This window comes from Mirounga leonina, unplaced genomic scaffold (assembly GCF_011800145.1).
Source record: "Mirounga leonina isolate KUSES-001 unplaced genomic scaffold, KU_Mleo_1.0 Mir_129, whole genome shotgun sequence".
NCBI lineage: Eukaryota > Metazoa > Chordata > Mammalia > Carnivora > Phocidae > Mirounga > Mirounga leonina.
Window position 1 is genome coordinate 77,609,311 of NW_023270323.1, and position 18,640 is coordinate 77,627,950.

The window sequence follows — 18,640 nt, forward strand, 5'->3', positions numbered from 1 at the left end:
GACTGTATCAGAGCTCTTGGGCTCTGCTGAGTTGTCACTGTGGCCTGGTGGAGGGGAGGGGTGCGCGGGCCTGAGCCCCATCACGGGGCCTCCTTTGTTTTGGGGTGGAGGCGGGGAGGGAGCCGGAAGGCTTTCTAGACCAGTGGTTCTCAAAGGCGGGTTGGCATCCCCTGGGAATGTGCTGGAAATGTGAATTCATCTGAGAGGTGCTGGGGCCGTTTGAGGAGCACCACTCTGGGGGAGGCCCCGGGCTGGCCAGGTGGGGCCTGAGGCAGGAGGGCGGGAGGGGCAGGGGTCTTCCAGGCAAGGGTGCTGCTCTGCAAAGGCCCCGAGGTAGGACAGATGGGCAGCTCAAGGAGCTGGGAGACAGGAGGCAGTGCAGGAGGGCCTGGGTGGGGCAGGGCCAGGCCCACGGGCGCTGTGGCCGGGGGTGCGTGCACCTACGGGAGCGCGTCCCACTCTGGGGGGCTCAGTCAGGAGGGCATTCCTCAACTCCCTCTCCCTTTGTAAAATAGTCCTCTATTGGTGGAACTTGTATTACTTTGAGAATGAAAAAAACAATAAAATTGGTTTTTACTTTTAAAAAAGTCAGGGCTCTAAACATCTCCCCACATGACTTTGTCGCCAGATAGCGCCTCTTTCTCCATCAGTCCCTCTGTTCACGAAGCCCAGAGTGACCGTGAGATGTACCGCCTGAGCCAGGACGCCCCTGAGGAAGGATGGGGGGACATTCGTCCTTGCACCGATGACAGGCATAAACGGGGGCCCCTGAGGGAATGGACAGTCCTTCCCCAACCAAACCCCCAACACGCAAGGTTTCCAAACATCATTATAGACAAACGTCTCCAGCCAGCCTGGCTCTTCAAGCCTGGCAATCCAAAAATAGTTACAGTATTTCGTTTTGAAATGTTGGAAACAAACAGAAAATCCCCCCCCAGCAGATCCTGGACCATTATCTGTTTCCCAGATGGAGCGTCGTCGGGAGGCGGTGTGGCCGGGCCCACTTCAGCGCCGGCATTCTGGACGAAGACCCCAGCTCGGGCCCCCTGTGCTGCCTGGATTTGGCCAGCTGGGCTCAGACCCCCGTGGCCGGCTTCCTCCCAGCCCGAGAGGCATCTGGAAGGCTAAGGGGGTCAGGACTATAACTAAGCATTGAAATAGCAAAGACCTTGGCACTCCTGAGCTGTGGGCTTTCCCCCAGATCCGACTGCCGGCCCCAGGAGCTCTCCCTAAAGGTTTGCCGCGGACACACATAGGCCTTGGGCTGGGGAGGGACCGCAGGGCGGCTCTGCGGGTGGGGGCCCCAGGGGTCCACCCTGAATCTCTGTTCCTGTGTCCTGTGTCCCTCCGGCCCCTTGGAAGTGGCGTGTTCTGTTGACGCTGAGTAGTGGGGCAGTCCAGGCCTCACCAGGGGTCTCTAGCGCCTCCCAGAGCTGGGTGGGGTGAACTCCCGAGGGGCACCCTTTTCCTGCAGGAGCACCAGGCCTTGGGGCTCGCGAAGACCACCTTTCTTGCGTTCCTTTGTTTCGTGGGTGAGCGTGCCGAGCCCCCACTGAATGCTGGAGGCTGAGGAAACCAGGTGGAGCAGGAACAGCTCTTGCTTGGGGGGGATACCAGGCGAGGACACCATCAGCTCTCTCCCAGATGACGTGACAGGTGCTACGACAGGGCACGAATCAGGGCGAGTTGGGCTCAGAGTGCATGGTGGGTGCTGGGCCGGGACCGGAGGTCGTGGATGTCTGGTTTCTTTCACCTGTGGCCCCCCTGGGCTGCAGAGAGCCACTGTGAGTTGTCCTCTCCGCGTCAGGAGTGACTCGGGGTCACTGGTTGGGGGCACGGTGGGTTGATGCATGGTCAGGCTGGTCATCCTGAGAGATTCAGCTCATAAACACCTAGACCAGGGGAGAGGCAAACCTACACGGAGAGCTCCCGGGGACTTAACATGGACCCACCGCCCTTGAGGAGGGGAGTCCTCCCCCTCCCAGCCCCCAGGCGTGAATAGTGCACAGTGACCTCCCGACTCAGGGCACAGTGTGGGAGGGCCGGGAGGAGGACTGGGTGCTGGAGAAGCCTGGCAAACCCCACCTCGGCCAGGAGGTCAAGGTCACCATCGCAGAGACCGGTACCCGCGACTTCTCCGTGCTCTTTGCAGCTGTCTCCTGAACCTAAGACTGAGCTAACATAAATGGTTTATCTAAGGCAGAACACCCAGATCCGTCCCTTCCATGCTTTGTCGGAGGGCAAAGCCAAGGCCCTTCCGCATCAGAGTCCTTCACGTCCCCACCGAGAACCCCCCACCAAGGATGCCTGTGGGATTCGAACTTGGCTTTTGAGAATGGAAATGTCCTGGCCGAGGTTCTCTCTCCTTTCTCCGTCCCCCCTTCTCCCTCTCCCGGCTTTCCCCCAGCGGCACAGGCACATGGGGCGTGGAAGACTCCTGGCATCTAGTGCATGGAGGCCCGGGATGCTGCTGAAGAATCATCCAGAGCAAAACGTCAGTGTCGCCAAAGCCGAGGATTCTTGTTCTAGGACCCCTCGTCCTGGCTGGGCACGATCTGCGTGTTGACATTCCATACCCGCAACCGAATCTTTTTTTAAAAAGATTTATTTATTTATTTGAGAGAGCGAGCAGGGGGAGGGGCAGAAGGAGAGGGAGAGAATGAATCTCAAGCAGGCTCCCCACTGAGCCACCCCAGGCGCCCCTAGCAACTGAATCTTTCTAGCAGAACTCTGCCCTGCTTGCAGTTACAAGAAGCTGAGGGAGAAAGAGAATACTGCTAACAGTCACTGAATGTTTAATGTGGGCCAGGCCTTATGGCGAACGGACTCACCTCCTCCTCATACCATCACAACGGGGCAAGTGCTGTTAGCATGATGCTCAAGGCACACATGGGGGAAACTGAGGCTCAGAGGGGTTAAGTATCTTGCCTCAAGTCACATGGCTAGAAGCGGCCGAGCTGAGCTTTGAACCCGGGCCGTGTGGTCCCAAGGCCGTGGTGGTGCCCAGAGTGCCGGTGGGCCCTCCCCGCAGGGGCACCGAGGCTTCCGAGGCCGGCCGATGCTGCCGCATGGGGCTCTGCGCCTGCATCAGGCAGGGGAAGGACGCAGGGCCCGGTCCCCGCTGTGTCCTCACCTGGGGTTCGTCCCCCAGCCTTGCTTGGTGCTATCCCCGGGGGTGGCTCACGTGTCACGCTGTCACTCTGCTTTCAGTGGTGGAGCCCGGGCCCCCGCCCCGGCCACTGGTTTCAGCGCTCTGCACACGTGGGCGTTACTGGTGCCATGGAGACAGCTGGGTCTGTCACCCATCACGCGGTGTCACCATTAATTTACGGCTCCGGGGCATTTGCTGATTTCAGAAGCTCGGTGGGAACTTCTCAGTCCTTCTGCAACAGCTTGGGTTTTGGTCTTTCAGCATCTGGGGCCTGTGGGGCGGGGAGGGGGCAGGGGATTATTAAACGTGCAGATCCTTGGCCACAGTCCCTCCAGGCCTCGGGGCGGGCAGCCGACCAGGGCGCAGAGCGGCGTGAGTGTTCCTGAGAGGAGTGATCTCCCCGTCCCCTCCCATGTGGCAGCAACCGAGCCCACGGCATGGATCCAGAGGTCGGGCCGCACGCCCTGGGCCTGGGGTGCCCACCCTACCCTCCAGTGGAGAGCAGCCCTTGGGGTCCGGGAGGCCGGTGTGGTGTCCTGCCCTCCGCTGACAGGGAGGGAGTGTGTCCTTGGACCCGCCTCTTAGCCCCCCGAGCTTCAGGTTTGTCACCTGCAAAGGAGGTGACAGTAAGAGAACCAGATGCGTTGGAGGCTCCCATGAGGTTTGGGCCATCTCTGCTTTACGTGAGTCCCTGTCCTTGCTGACCCCAGATCTACTCGCCCTCCTCCGCGCCCTGGAGGGGGCCATGCTGGCTCCCCTGGGCCCCCCGTTTCTGGCCAATGGGGGTGGGGATGGGGTATTTGTCCTGCGGCCATCCCTGCTGGCTCTGACTGTGTTCGCTCGTTCCTCTGCCCACAGCCTCCCCCCATCCTGGGTGGCCCTCTCCACAAACCAAGCTGCCGCCCACTGGGGACCACTGCTTGGGCCTCTTCCCTTCAGTGTTGGGGTGTCCCGCCTGGCCGTTGGTGGGTGCTTCAGCACCCCTGGGGGGCTGCCCACACCTCTGTGAATCCTCCTTCTTTACAGGCCTGTGGTTTCTTGTGTGGACCCAGTGGATACCGATGTGTCATCTCATTAATCCTCGGGACACCGTCCCCAGTGCAAAAGTGCTATTGTCACCCATTTTATAGACGTGGACCCCGAAGTCCAGGTTCCTTGCCTGGGGGATTTGGACGGAGGCTGCTCGGTAGGGATGTCCTCAGGGCCACGTTCACCCCGATGGATGGCGTCGTGGGGCTTTGGGGGTTTATGCTCATAAGGCTTGCAGCGGTAGGAGGTGCTCAGGAGACGGCTGTGTGTTGTGTGTCCCTCCCGTGGGAGCGGTGGGCCTTGCTGTCCCCCCCCCCCCCAGTGCCCGCCCAGGCCTGTCCATCCATCCGTCCTGGGAGGCTAAGCCCTCGGTCCCCGGGAGGTGCTCTAGGAGCCCCAAGTGTCCGGAGGGGGGTTCGTGTGCGTGGCTGTCCCGCAGCTCCTGGCGCATTCCCGGTGGTCCTCTCCTGCACTCTTCACACCCCCTTGGGCTTTATAGTTTCTTGCCCATTGTGCAGACGAGGACCCACGAGTCCAAGGAGCAGCGAGCTCCTGCATCTCTGGAGATGGAGCAGAGGTTTGCTCCTGTGTGGGGCTGACTCCCGAGCCTGCAGCCTCACTGACAGGCTATGCAGCCCACTGGGTGGGACTAGGGTTTCCCTGAGGGCCCAGGCTCGAGCTGGCAGGGGTTGAGGGCTATTTGGGGGCCCCAGGGCCTCCTCCATCTGTCCCAGCGCCCACTCTCTGAGGCTCCAGGCCCCACTCCCCAGAATTATGAGGAACAAATTGCCTTCATTGATCCATTGATGATTGATGGGCTGGTACAATAGTCATCAAATACTCCACTTGCCTTGCTGGCCCCAGGTCAGCACCCTGAGGGCTGCCAGGAGGACCCCCACCACCTTGGGCCTCACTGTCCCCCTCTGTGAGAAGAACCACAGATCCTGCCCTCAGGGTGAGGATGGAAGGAGCAAGGGGAGGAAAGTATGCGACCTCCACCTGCCCAGCTTTCATCACTGCGTCCCAGTGCACCAATGGGTTTTCAGCAGGTGTTTGTGGAATGAGTGGATGGATGGATGGATGGATGGGTGGATGGGTGGGTGGATGGATGGAGGGTGGATGGGTGGATGCATGGATGGATGGATGGGTGGGTGGGTAGATGGAAGGATGGATGGATGGATGGAGGGATGGAGGGATGGATGGATGGGCAGGTAGATGGGCAGATGGATGGATGGATGGATGGGGGGTGGATGGATGGATGGATGGATGCATAGATGGATGATGGATGGGTGGGTAGATGGAAGGATGGATGGATGGATGGATGGATGGATGCATAGATGGATGAGTAGATGGGTGGATGGATGGATGGATGGGCAGATGGATGGATAGGTGGATGGGTGGATAGTTGATGGATGGATGGATGGGTGGATGGATGGATGGATGAATGCTAGGGTGATAACTATGGACTATTCTGGAGGCCATGTACCAACATAGCAACCCCAAACCAGGCAGAAAAGCATTCTGCTCCCTAAGAGAGGCACAGAGAGAAAGAGCCAGGAGGGTTTAGGGGAGGAGGTGGGGTGGTGGGAAGGGTGGGAGCAGGCAGAGGAGGTGGCATTTCAGCAGGGCCTTGGTGGAGCTGTACTCCCTGTTAGGCATTGGGAAAGCAAGTGTGTGTGGGGTGACAGGTGGCTTGGTGTGGCTGGGCCTGTGTGCAGGGGACAGGTGGGGGCAGCGGGAACTGGGACGGGGCCACGGTTGGAGCAGAGCAGGGGGCTAAGCCAGCTGATGTCTGCAAGCCTGTGCCTGGCTGGGCTCCCATCTCGGGGCCTGTGGTGGGAACGGGTACTGGCTGTCGGGCCCCAGGACCCCCTGAGTACTGGCACAGGTTGCTTGTCTGGTAAAAAGCTCCAGGTAAAAGGATTTGCCCCAGAATTTCTGAGGACTGACTTTGGTGCTCCTCTGTGTCTCCTCAACTGGGCCATGGGCTCCTCACCTCTGCCCATGACGCGGCATCCAGGAAGCCTCCCTGGGTTCTATGCCTGGGTCGGGCCCCATCTCCAGCCCTCTGGCTTCCGCAGCCTCTGTCTCTGCCTCCCCCACCCCATTCCAGCCCCACTCACAGCTCTGTGAGTGTGGTCACTGCCTCTGAGCTTCTCCGGAAGCTTCCCCGTATACCAGGGATCCCACAGTGTTGGCCGTGTCCGGCCCAGGCTGGCCCTGAGTGGGATCCCTTGATCCAGAGCCTGGCCTGCCCAACAGAGGAGCCCTGGGCTGGCTGTTCATTTTTTGGGCTGAGTGGCCGCAGGCCTGTCCCACCCTCCAGGGAGGCTGGCCTCAGGTGCGACCCCTCAGTTCACACCAGCGGCGTGCTGCCCTGACCTGCCCCCAGGGCCCGGGGCGGGGGATGGAGCTTCCTGGCTTGGCTCGGCCACAGGTGCCTTCCTCCGTAGAGAGCTTGTGTGTGCTTGGAATCAGTCTGTGCTGACTGCCCACCCAGGTGTCGCCTCTGCTCCAAGCAGAAAGGAGACGCATCACAAATAGCAAGATGGGTCTTCAATGATTTCCAACTTCCATGGCCTTCCCTCAGCCGAGTTCCAGGGAGCAGTGGGTCTGGAGTCTCCTAATAGCTGTTTTCAGGGTTGAGGAAGGGAAGAAGAGAGGCTGGAGGAATGTCCTGTAGCCTCAGCTTGCCCAACAGCATTTAAAGGCTCTGACAAGTCCTGTAGTAAAGAAATTGATTCACTTATTTGAGTGTTCCCAAACTTCTTTGATCATGGAACCCTGTTTTTGTTTGTTTGTTTGTTTGTTTTCCTCGGGGCACCTATGAACATCTGTAAACACCTTATTTGGGAAAAGCTGACTTCCAGCAGAGAGTCCTAACTTCCCTTCCCTGTCCATTTCCCTCTGTGTGTGCCAGGCACCGTGACAGGTGCTGGGACCAGTTGGGGGTTCTCGTGCGAATGTGACCTGCTCTGTGGTCTAACATTACATTTTTTTTTTTTAAAGATTTTATTTATTTATTTGACAGAGAGAAACACAGCGAGAGAGGGAACACAAGCAGGGGGAGTGGGAGAGGGAGAAGCGGGATTCCCGCGGAGCAGGGAGCCCGATGCGGGGCTCGATCCCAGGACCCTGGGATCATGACCTGAGCCGAAGGCAGATGCTTAACGACTGAGCCACCCAGGTGCCCCTCTAACATTACATTTTTAAGGCAGGCATTTGGTCCTCCCCATGAAGGCCATGGGCGCTGGCATTCCCCGTGCGGATGATTTACTAGTGGAATTTGGAGGTCCCTCGGAAGAAAGGCTCCCAGGGCAGCTCAGATGGGGCTGCGTGAGGGCTGTCCTGCAGTACGTCTAGCTTTGGCCCAGGCGGACTGTGTGCTTCGCTCATAAACGTGCCACCCCTCTGCTGTAGCCTCCGCAGCCAAGGCATGGGAGTGTGTTTATTGAATGCAAATCACGCCAGGAAAATTTATTTCCCTGTCTTGCTGTTCTCCCTCCTTTCCCTACATCCCAGATTTATGAAACATACGGATCTTCTCTTTAAACAATCCCTCAAAAGCTCTGACTTGCAAATTAGTGCCTTGAGTGATCCACTGTATATATTCTGCATTTAATAAATTCAGTTATTAAGGAAGTCGCGATTGATTATTTAATTACAGTAGATCAGGAATCAGGCTCCTCGGCAAACGGCCTGAGACACTGGGTAGAGAAGTAATAGGTGGAAGAAAACACATCTCACCTTCCTTGACAGTAGCATTTCTGGTGGTGACAGAGGGAGCCGAGGCTGGGTCCGGCCCGGGTCCCCGTGGACGCCACCCTGTGCGAGTCCTGATGTGACAAAGAAATGGATGAACTAGCCATCCACAGTCCTTTTCATTTGATTTGTGTGGATTGGACCATTTGCATTATGTATGAAATACAATTTGCATTCCGTTCCAGGAAAAAAAACACAACCAATATTGATAAATACATTTTATGTGTGTACAAAATAGATTTGGGCAAGTTATAGGGGTCCTGGTAGTGGAGGTGTGTATGAGGATATTAGCTTTATAAAAACAGAGCTGATGCAGTGGGAAGGTGGTCCTGAAGACTCCAAAAGGCCCCGGGTGGAAATGTGGGATCTGAGTGCACCTCCCCGCTGCACCCAGCCTGCCTGTGTCCAGCACTCAGGGCTTGCTCACGGCCACCTCCTCCAAGAAGCGCTCCTCCTTTTGAAACCCTACAGCACTCTGCTCTTGGTCTTTGCCAAGTGTGGCAGATGCTGATGATCCCTCCCTCCTCCCTCCTTCCCTCCTTCTTTCCCTCCCCCTCCCTTCTTCCCTTCTTCCCTTCTTCCCTCCTTCCCTCCTTCCTTCTCTTCTTTCCATTCATTCATTTATTCATCCTTCTGTCCACCCATCTGCTGCTTGTAGGGGTCCTCCTCTGTGATGGGGGTGTGGGGCTGGGAAGATCTCTAGGGGACACTCACCTCCTAGTGTCCCCCAAACCAGGGCCTCACCGTCGAGTTCCACCTAGATGTGGATGCAGGAGGTTTGCCGAGCCTGCTGGGCTGCCCCGGCCTGGTTCTGTCTCATTCCCACGTTGGCCAGGCATGTCAGTGGGTTGGCAGAGCACTTCATGTCCTCATGCACTCACTCATTCCTGAGGACCCGGGACGTGCCAGGCCTCATGCAGGGTCCTTGGGGATGCCAGGTCACTGGGGGACAGTCCAGGAAACAGCCGACCCCGGGGGAGCACGCGGGGGTAAAGGGGCTGGCTGGAGGCTGAAGGACCGGAGGAGGAGCCAGTGAGCCCCCTGCCCAGAAGGAGGCTGGGCACGACCTTCAAGACCCTACTGCTTTCAGTGAGCAGGTGTTTCTCCAGCAGAGAAACAGATGGGGGGCAAACTGGCTCCTCCATGCCTGGCTGCCTGTCTGGGAAGTGAGGGGTTTGGATGCACTGACCCCATGGTCCCCCACCACGTGCTTGTCCAGGGCTGTGGGCTGTGAGGGTTTGCAGGCGGGGGTGCCCGTCCTCCCGGCTGACCCTGGCCTCAGATGTTCCCGGGAGCGCGATCTGCTGGTGCCGTCACCTGGCCCCTTCCGTCTTCACCTCTGACCCTTTGCTGTGTCCCGTGCTGCCCACTGGGCACAGAGCGCTTCCCTGGGAAGTGGGCACACTTGGTGTTTACAAAGGGCGAGGTGGCACAGTTCTCAGAAAGCGCTGGGTGATGGACTTGGTTGGGGGCGTTGATCTCCCATGACAGGAGACAGGCCTGCTGTGGTCTTGCTCTCCCGTCTGACTCGCTCCTTTCTCAAATGCTGCTGGGGGCCCTGGTGTGGCTCTCTCCAGCACCCCTGCCCCAGCTCCCTGCCCCGGCTCCCCGCCTTCCCCATGCCCCGAGGAGGAACACGGGCTTCTGGTTCTCTTGGGAGGTGTGTTTGTTTCCTGGGGCTCCAGGGATCGGAAATCAGGTGCAGGGGGTGCGTGCCCCCTCTGAGGTTCCTGGGGAGGGTCCTTCCCGCCTCTCCCAGCTCCTGGGCTCTGCCGCCCTAACTGAGGCCTTCGACTTTATGTGGCCTTCTTCTGTCTTCCATCTGCTTGTCTCCTATGAGGACACTTGTCGTTGGATTTAGGGTCCACCCAGGTCATCCAGGATGACCTCCCCTCAAGATCCTTAATCATTTCTGCAAACACTCTTTCCAGATGAGGCAACATTGCAGGGACCGGGTACTAGGACGTGGACATTTGTTGGGGGCCAATCGCCCACCTCGGGGCCTTGCTCCCTCCCCGGGGCGGGGGCCGGTTCTGCTTTGACTTTGCACCTCCCCAGTTCAGCCCAGGGCCGGGGCCAAGGCTACGGTTGTGGAAACAGATCCGTCCTCGCCCCTGCCCCCACCCCCTTCCGCAGACTGTGGTCCAGGCCCCCCCACCCTCCACGGCATTTCTCCCCTTTGCCAGAGGAGCAGGGGGTTTGGCCTGGGCGGGGGCTGGCTGGTACAGGGCTCCTCAGTGGGAGTCGGGGAGGGCTCAGGGCCCCTCGGCTGAAGTGTCTGTGGGCCTTCCTCTTCAAGATCTGGCCTCGATTTTGGGACCAGCTGTGAATGAACAGGGAGACCAAGGCATCCCTCCTCCTACTGCTTCCTTCTTGCAAGAACCCTTTGTCCTCCACCCTTGATGCCTGGTGCTCTGAGCTGTCTCCCTACCCTCGCTGATCACGCCTTGGGTGTACTGAAGATGACGTAGAAACAGTGTTCTTGCCCGAGGTGAGGGGCGCGGGGCCCTCCGTCTTCTCTCCTTCTGCAGCCGGTCTGCTGTCTTCTTTCATTCACTCCACAAACACTCAGATGCCACCTCCCCAGGGAGGTCTCCCCTGATGGCCTGGGGCCCCTGGGAACGCCCCCTCCCGCTCTGCTGCTTGGGGTCTCAGTGAAGACCTCCTTCTGCCTCAGTTTCTCCAATATTGTCACTCTGGAGCCAGGCTGCCTGCTCGCAAGTCCCAGCCTGACTACTGGTGGTGGGGGCATCAGACAAGGTCACGACATGCCCTCCACCCCCCCCCAAGCCTCCTCCGTTCCCCCCTGCAGACACTGTGGCCAGCTGGTCCGGGGTCTCAGGGGCTCCGTGGGAGGAGGCGTGGCAGGCCGGGCCCTGCATGGGAGTGCTGGTGAGTGTGGGGGGGGCTGGTGGGGGCTGGGGGGTGGGGGGCATCCATGGTGGCCTGGGGCTGCCCCCCCCCATAGCACACCTGGTAGTTTCTCAGTTAGTGTGTCCTGAATGAATGAAGGAGCTAAACAGGTGCCTCCCTCCTAATTCTGCTGGAAAATTATTACGCAGGGACAGACCAGAGAGTATTAGAAACAGATATGTGTTTCCTCCCCCTGAGCCTTTTAAATTTTGTTATTCTTCCAGTATTATTACAGCTGCTAGCTATCCTCCCCCCCTTTTACCTAAGAGCAGTGGATTCGATTCATGGAGGTCTATCTTCACTTCTTTGCACAAAACACCTGCTCGATCAAGGGTGGAGCAGGGGTCCTTGGAGAAGCCCCCCGTGGTGTGGGGGAGACCAGGTGCCTTCAGCTCTGAGGGGTGGGTTTGAGGAGGGGGTCTGTCCCCCACCCCGCCCACAGCTGACTGGACACAGGCTCCTGTGGGTGTCGTCCTGGCAGCCCCCCGTCCCCCACTCCATGACCCTAGCCTGTGACTGGCGCTGCTTGGATAAGAGAGAGAGCTCAATGGACGGCAGAATGATCAGCCTGTCTTGGGCACTGGGGCTGCCAGTCCTTCGTCGTTACGTCACGAGAAGAGGGGCTCCTGCTAGTGAGGGCTTGGCTGTGTGACACTGTCACCAGGAGGTGACCTGCGTGCTGGAGAGACATTGCAAACCGTGTGCTGAAGGGAGGAGGGGGAGCTGGCTGTCGCCAGCCGAGCACAGAAAACCCTTTCTGGAGTGATCCTGGTGTGTGTGCAGCATGGAACATGAACCGAGTCGTGGGCCTGCCCCGTGGAGCACCCCAAAACAAGCCTCAGGCCCCTCAGGTCCTCTCCCGCTGTGGGGCAGTCCCCTCGATGGGGCGTGGGCCCCTACAGAAGGGAGCTAGAGCTGAGGGTGAACTGAAGCGGGCTCTTCAGCAGCTGCCCTGGGGTCCTGCAGCGTTGTCCGGAGTGGTCTGTCTTACCGCCCCTTACTTGGGGGGCGCAGCCTGGGTGTGGGCGTGGCAGGTCATTGCTGAGATCAAGGCGGGGGGTGGGGGGGAGGGCCGGAAGTTAGGATGGATTAGTGAGCTGGAGGGAAGGAGAGGTGCAGGCGTGAGGCTGGGACTCCAGGAGGGGTGAGTGCTGTACCAGGGAGACAAGGAGACTGCCGGAAGCAGAGGGGTTGGACCTGGGGGTTGGTAGAGGGGAGGTGGAGGGAGCCAGGTCCAGCAGCTCCCTCTGCAGCGGATGCGGCATCCACTGTAAGGAGCAGGCCCAGGGAGAACCCCAGGGCCACTGGTCTCATGGAGCTGGGTGAGGACTGGGGGACACCGGGTGCTGGCTGTGTCATTCTCTGAAGCAGTGAAGATCCTCAGGAGGTGACACGGTAGCCAGCCGCACCGGGAGATTCGGGGGTTGTGCAAGGGGCCTGTGCTGTGTGTGTAGGGGGTGTCTGCCCCAGTGTTGACCAGGGCCTGTGGCTTGCTGGCCTGTTGGTGGGTATTGTGGGTTGAATGGTGTCCCCCAAAGAGATGGGTCCACATCCTAACCCCCAGTACTTATGAATGTGAGCTTCTTTGGAAAGAGGGTCTTTGTGCAGGTGGTGAGTTAAGGGTTTCGGGATGAAATTTCAAGTGGCCCCGAATCCAGTGGCCCGTGTCCTCATGTGAGAAAGGAAGGAGATTTGAGACACCGATGCACAGAGAGGCAAGGCCATGTGAGGATGAGCAAAGATCGGAGGGATGTGTCCAGAAGCCAGGAAGCGCCGAGATGGCCGGCAGCCCCCAGAAGCCCTCAGAGCCTCCAAGAGGCCCCAACCCTGCCCACACCTGGATTTCAGCCCCATGATCCTGATTTCAGACTTGCAGCCTCCAGAACTGTGAGGAACAAGACATTTTGTTGTTCTCAGCCACCCAGTTTGTGGTAACTTGTATGGCAGCTGCAGGAAAGTAACAGAATGTGGATTTTCAATCTTATAATCTCATCCAGAGACATCTGGGGTGCTCGGGGGTTCTACCTGCCAGTGGGGCGGGCGGTGGGCCGCGCGGGCTGCACGGGAGCCGGGAGCACCCTGGCGTGGGCGGGAGCACTGCAGGCACGCCCTGTTCCAGAAATAATCCTGCTCCCTCCTGCCGCATTCGCCCCAACGGAGGGCTGAGCGGAGTGAGCCACCTGTCCAGGCCCTCTCTCTGCAGCCCCTGAGGCCACGTGACTACGCCGTGGCCTGCTGTTCCGTGCCGCCCCGGCTTGGTGGTCCTGCCCACGCGCTCCCAGTCCCACCCCACAGCTCGGCGGAGTTGGATGTTTTCAGAGTCATGTTCGGGGACTAATTGTTGCCAGGAAGATTGCTGCTCAGAACACTTAATCTAAAATTACCACGTGCCTTTCCACTAAAAAAAGATCCTTGGAAGATCCGACAGTTCTCCTGAAAGCCACTGTCAGGGAGGTGAAGACAAAACAGAGTTGGTTTTCTTTTTGCGAAGTGTGTCACCGACTGTAAGATGGCTGGGAAGGAATTTCGGGACAGGTAGGACATCCAGGAATAAGAGACTGTGGTCTGGGTTAGAGCCACACACCCCGCTGGGGAGTGAAGGGTGTGCCTGGAGCCCCATACCCTCCGCACCGATGCCCTGGCTCAGCTGGCCTTCCGGGTGGGCACGGAGAGGGGCCGAGGGCTGTTCACCATCATCATGTCCTCTCCAGCGCCCACTCATTCATTCATTCATTCATTCATGCCTGTGCCTGACCCTGAGCTACATGCCAGGCAGACACAGAGAAGAATTAAGCACAGTTCTTGCTACAGGAACTGGGCCTTTCCATGACGACCGCAGGTGGAACCCCAAATGATGGGCCACTGTAGGAAGCCCCGTCACGGGGGTAGGTGGTACTGTGAACTCTGCTCTTGCCCTGGTCCCCTCGGCCTACTCTGCACTCAGCTGCCAAAGGGGATCCTGTGAAAACCCCATCTTGTGCCCCAAGGATGTCACTCCTCTGCTCTGAGCCCTCCCTGGATACCCCAGCACTCTCAGGGAAAGAGTCAATGATCTCAGTGGACCACAAGGCCCTTCAGGATCCAGTCTCTATTTCTCTTTGGTCTCATCTCTTGCTCCTCTCCCTCCAGATCACACTGGCCTCCTCCCAACTCCTTGAATCTGCCAGGCGTGATCTGGTCTCAGGCTTTTGGGTTTGTTGCTTCTACGCCCAGAGTGATCTTCCCCAGATGGCCACACGCCTACCCTCCCCCACCTCCCTCGGGTCTAGAGTCCAACGTCACCTTCTCAGCCCTCCCCAGCCACTGTGTCTAAAATGTGAACACCCCAACTCCTTCTTATGCTTCTTCCTGACGGTTTTACTCCAGAGCCTAACCTAGTATGACATTATCCAACACACTATTCACTTAATCGCCCTGTTTCTCTGTGGCTCCCTGCACTAGAATGCAAACCCGGGGAGGGCAGGACTCTGCCTGTTTTGCTTGCTGTGGCCTCCTCGGTGCCTGGGACAGGGCTGGTAGATGAGAAGTGCATGACGGTAGCCCGAGGTCTGGAAGGGTGAGTGTGAGCCCCCCAGCTGGAAGGTGGGCATGAGCAGAGGGCCTGAGGCCGGGAAGCATGTGCGTTCAGGGAGCAGAGAGGGAAGGGTCTGGGTGGATGAGGGACTGAGGATGCAGAGCGTGATGGGCTCTACGTGCTCACGGAGGGGTCAAGACCTTCCCCAGAGGCAACATGGAGGTCTCTGGGGTATTAAGCACATGGGAAGCGCGTGTGCACGCATGCGTGAGCAGGTGCGTGCCTGAGGACTCTCGGAGGGGGCTGGGGCAGGGCAGGTGCCTTAATGATTTACCAGTGCATCTCTGCTACCTTTTATTAACCATTAAGCACCGTTTCTTATCTCCAGTGAAGTCCACTTGAAAAGACTCTGCGCATTACCAGGAGATAATATTAAAAGCCTGCGGTGAGTTGCTCTGGCCGAGGAGAGGCAGGACGCCAGCAGTAAAAAGAGGTGCAGTCTTTGGGTGTTTGTAACAATTTCAGATACCGTATTTCATCCCACCGAAACTCTCTTAGATGCGCTCCACGTGGCATCATTATTTTATTCACCATGGAGGAATGTCATTGATTATAAGCCATATTCCAGTTTCAAAGACGTTAACCTGTGAACGAAAACGGCTGGTGTTAGAATCTGTGAAATACGGTAATAATGGAATATACAGATATGTGGGCTAGCACGCCAGCTTCTTTTCGTAAATGCAGTCAAATGTATGTTCTGGAGAACCAAACGAAACAAGCTAGGACATGCCGTAAATCACTTGGCACGTGTGTGCAAGCAGGCTTCCTCGGAGGTGAAACCTTCCGGCACATTCCAGAGAGCCAGCCGGGGAAGTGTCTCCCGGGGAGGAGCAGGGCAGCCCACCAGTGTGAAGTGGGGCTCGGGGGTTTCCAGGGGATGGGCAATTTAAGACCCGGTGATACAGCCTGTGATAATCGTGGTCGGATCCTGTGCTTCGGGGCATAAGCCAAACTCCCGGGGAGGCGGGAAGGAATGTTTGTTCAACAGAAGCCTGCAGAAGTTTCCAGAGCTGTTCTGCTCCACCTTCCCCCGCCGGCCCAGGCTCTCCGGGGTGGCAGAGTGCAGACGTGGAGGGATGCCACGTGGAGCAGAGCCACGGGTGGGAGGCTACGGGCTCCCATCCAGGGATGCGGGACTCGCTGTGTTCCCAGTGTGTCCTAATTGGCTTTTAGGATCTGAGCTTTCGGAGGCGGAGAGAGGACTTGATTCAAATGGCATCTGGCTAGGAGCTTCCCATGTCCTCTCCTGATATCCCTTTGGACTATTTAGGAAGACATACACAGATGAGGATGCACAGCCGTGGGAACAGAATAACCAACAATACGGAGATCAGGAGTCGTGGCCTCTTGGGAAAAGGCTGGTAGATGGATGGAGGGATGCAGTCCCAGCGCCTTTCGCCTGCTGTGAACACGCAGGAAGCACAGTTCCTTTTCTGCCCTGCCCCTCCCCCACCTCAGCGACCCACATCGAAACCCAGCTGAACACCCTGTCTGCGCATCTGGATTTGGTTCCCCCAGAAACACCCTGAGACAAGGATGGGAGCGCGTGTCGTTTGCGGGAAAGAGGAGCGGGGGGAGGGCTGGGCCTGCAGTGTGCACTGCCCAGCTGGGCCCCCTGTGGGCACCTGGAGCTCAGTCCCTCTGGGGACCCTGGGGGATGGTGTAGAACACGCATCGGAGGCCTCCGGTGTGGCCAGGAGCAGCCTTGCAGCGTGTGGGGTGATGCGGGGGGACCCCGGCGGGACACCTCGGGCTCCGTCCTTGGTCTGTGCGTCTGTCCCAAGAGGCACGTGGATGCACGAACCGTGGCAAGCATGAAGTTCTGCTGATGCATGATGCACATCCCAGTCTGCTCACACTCCGATAACTGATGGAGACACGGGGTCCCCACCCTGGCCGCCTGGCCTCCCCGCTTCCCCGTCCGTGAACTGGGAAGATTACTTGCAATATTGACCTTGACTCTGCTCTATGAGGCACAGGGGGCTTCCTGTCCATGGTGGGGGCAGCACGTGTGGAAAGGGGGGTGCTAGCCCCTCAGAGAGTCCCCGCTGGCCTCCCATGGGAGGATCTTTCAGGGTTTCCTTCATGGGCTGGGCAGGCAAAGGGTTAAGAATGTGGACATCTGGGGTGTGGGGGGGACCTGACTGTGTCCTTTGGAAACTGGGGGACGCTGAGCACGGTCCCAGCCCTTCAGAGCCTCAGTGCCCTGTCCGTGGAAGGAGCTCTGGTACAGTGCCACCTTCCCAGGCTGCTGGGGAAGGTTGGAGGTGTTCAGGGTCCCTGGGCGCTTGGTCACACGTGGGCTCGGTGCCTGGGCAGGGGAGCGCAGGGAGCGCGCTGGTCTACACTGCTCACGGGCCTGGCCAAGCACAGAGCTCTCCCAGGCAGAACAGGGCTCCTGCAGCCACCCCGGTGTCTTGATGTCCTACCCTCCACGTTTCCAATGAAAGTCAGTCCTCCTCCGCTGCCCGTGGCCTGGTTTTATTAATGGACAGTCTTCCCTCCTGTGACCTTTCACCCCTCCCTTCCTGGTGTCTAGTTTCTGCCCAGTTGGCCTTAAAACAGCTCCGTGCCTTGGTGTCCTTCCCCGTGGGCCGTGGCTGTGAAGAGCGCCCTCCAGAGGGCCTGGGCTTGCATTGTTGGAATAAGGCTGTGCTTCACTTACCTGTCGTGGGGGAGGGCGAGTGTGTTTTTTACTCATCCGTTCATTCTAGAACCTTGCATGCGAGCTCCCCGTGGCTCTGCTGGGGCACAGACCTGCGGTCTGAGGGGCGAGAGGGGCCAGGCTGGCACCACTCACGGCCCCGCGTGCGGCCTCCCCTCTAAACCTAAGGGCAGCCCTCCTGGAACCAATGCTTTTTCTTTTTTTTAAATGATTTTTGATGAGAATCTTTCCAAAATGTCTCCTACAGTTTTCTGGGAGTAATGGGGCAGCTTTGTTGGTTGCCACGTATGTCCTGCTTCTCCCACCAGGTTGAATCCAGTTTCCTCGTCGGGAGGGTGGGATCGGGGTCTCCGTCTGTGGGCTGCTGTGAGCGTTAGGTGCGCAGTGTAGCCGGGCGCCCAGCAGGTGCCCCAGAAACAAATCACAGCGGGTAGGATCCTTGTGTTTCTCGGTGGCTCAGGGTTACTAAGATGAGCAGGAGGTTGGTCACGACAGCGGGTTCTGCAGACGGCTCAGATCCAAGGGTGCTTTCGGGTCAGATATATCCAAATAAAGGCGAACAACGAATTCCTTAGCAGGCATTTGTCAGACAGCTAGTGTGTGGGAGGCACAGTGCTAGGCACGGATGGTGCCGATTCACGGGTCTCTGCTCTGTGATGCTCTCAGGGTGACTGGCCCGGGGACAGAGGCTCCTTTACAAATGGTCTAGAAACCTGGACTGCTAAACTCACAAGTGTTGCGAGCCAACTGTGAGTAACTAGGCTCGGAGGGAGGGACTGAAGGGTTCTCCCCCAGCTTCGGGGGCGAATGTTGTGGCATCTCCTTGACAACACTGGGCTCCTCTCCAGGTCCGACTGCCCTGTCCTGTTTATTCACTTGCTCACTCATCGTCAGACCTGCATCGAGCTCCCCAAGACAAGAATGCACGAGCAAGAGCGTCCAAACAGGTGCACAAACCACGGTTTGGAGATGTGAGGTGGCGGCTTGAAAGCCTCTGTTTAGGGAGGGAGTTACCTCTGCTCCTTCTGCACAGCCGAGGGAGCTTCTGCCAGTGAGTGAGCCGTGAGCTGAGCCGTGACCTTTCCCAGCTTCCTTCCAGAGGCAAGTCCCACTGGGCCAGGCCGGTGGAGAATCTTCCGCAGTGTGGCTGGGCTGTCTAGGGCGCTAGGTGGTCTGCCACTGCCCTCCCCGGCTTCCAGGTGCAGGAGTTCGGCCCTGGGGTGTGGGAGGCCTGGGTTCTCTCGCGGGCTGCCCCTGCCGGGGGATGCGGGGGAGGGTGAGCCCCTAGGTCGGCTCAGACCAAGAGTCCCCCCCAACCCGCTGGGAGGGGCTTTATGTTCTGTCTGTCTGTCACACTTGGTTCCCCGGACCAGTCGCTTCTGACTCCCTGCGTTTACTCAAAGCTGTCTGCTCCCCGCCAGCCCCTCGGCCCTCATGTGGATGAGGCCTTCTTTCCTGCGAGGCCCCGGACACACATCTGGGACTCAGGTGAGCCTGGTCCTCACCCATGGAACTTAGTCTGTACCCGGGGAGCTTCCTAAAACCA

At 58.5% G+C, this 18,640-nt stretch overlaps 1 protein-coding gene and 1 long non-coding RNA gene across 2 annotated transcripts in view; both read left to right on the forward strand.

Moving 5' to 3' along the window:
* SORCS2 (sortilin related VPS10 domain containing receptor 2) overlaps nucleotides 1-18,640 on the forward strand; it is a 448,292-nt gene that overhangs the window by 46,678 nt on the left and 382,974 nt on the right. The gene's annotated exons all lie outside the window — the stretch shown is intronic.
* LOC118010749 lies at nucleotides 17,367-17,979 on the forward strand. Its single transcript, XR_004679313.1, has 3 exons — nucleotides 17,367-17,471; nucleotides 17,761-17,843; nucleotides 17,943-17,979. It is a non-coding gene; the product is annotated as an uncharacterized LOC118010749 (long non-coding RNA).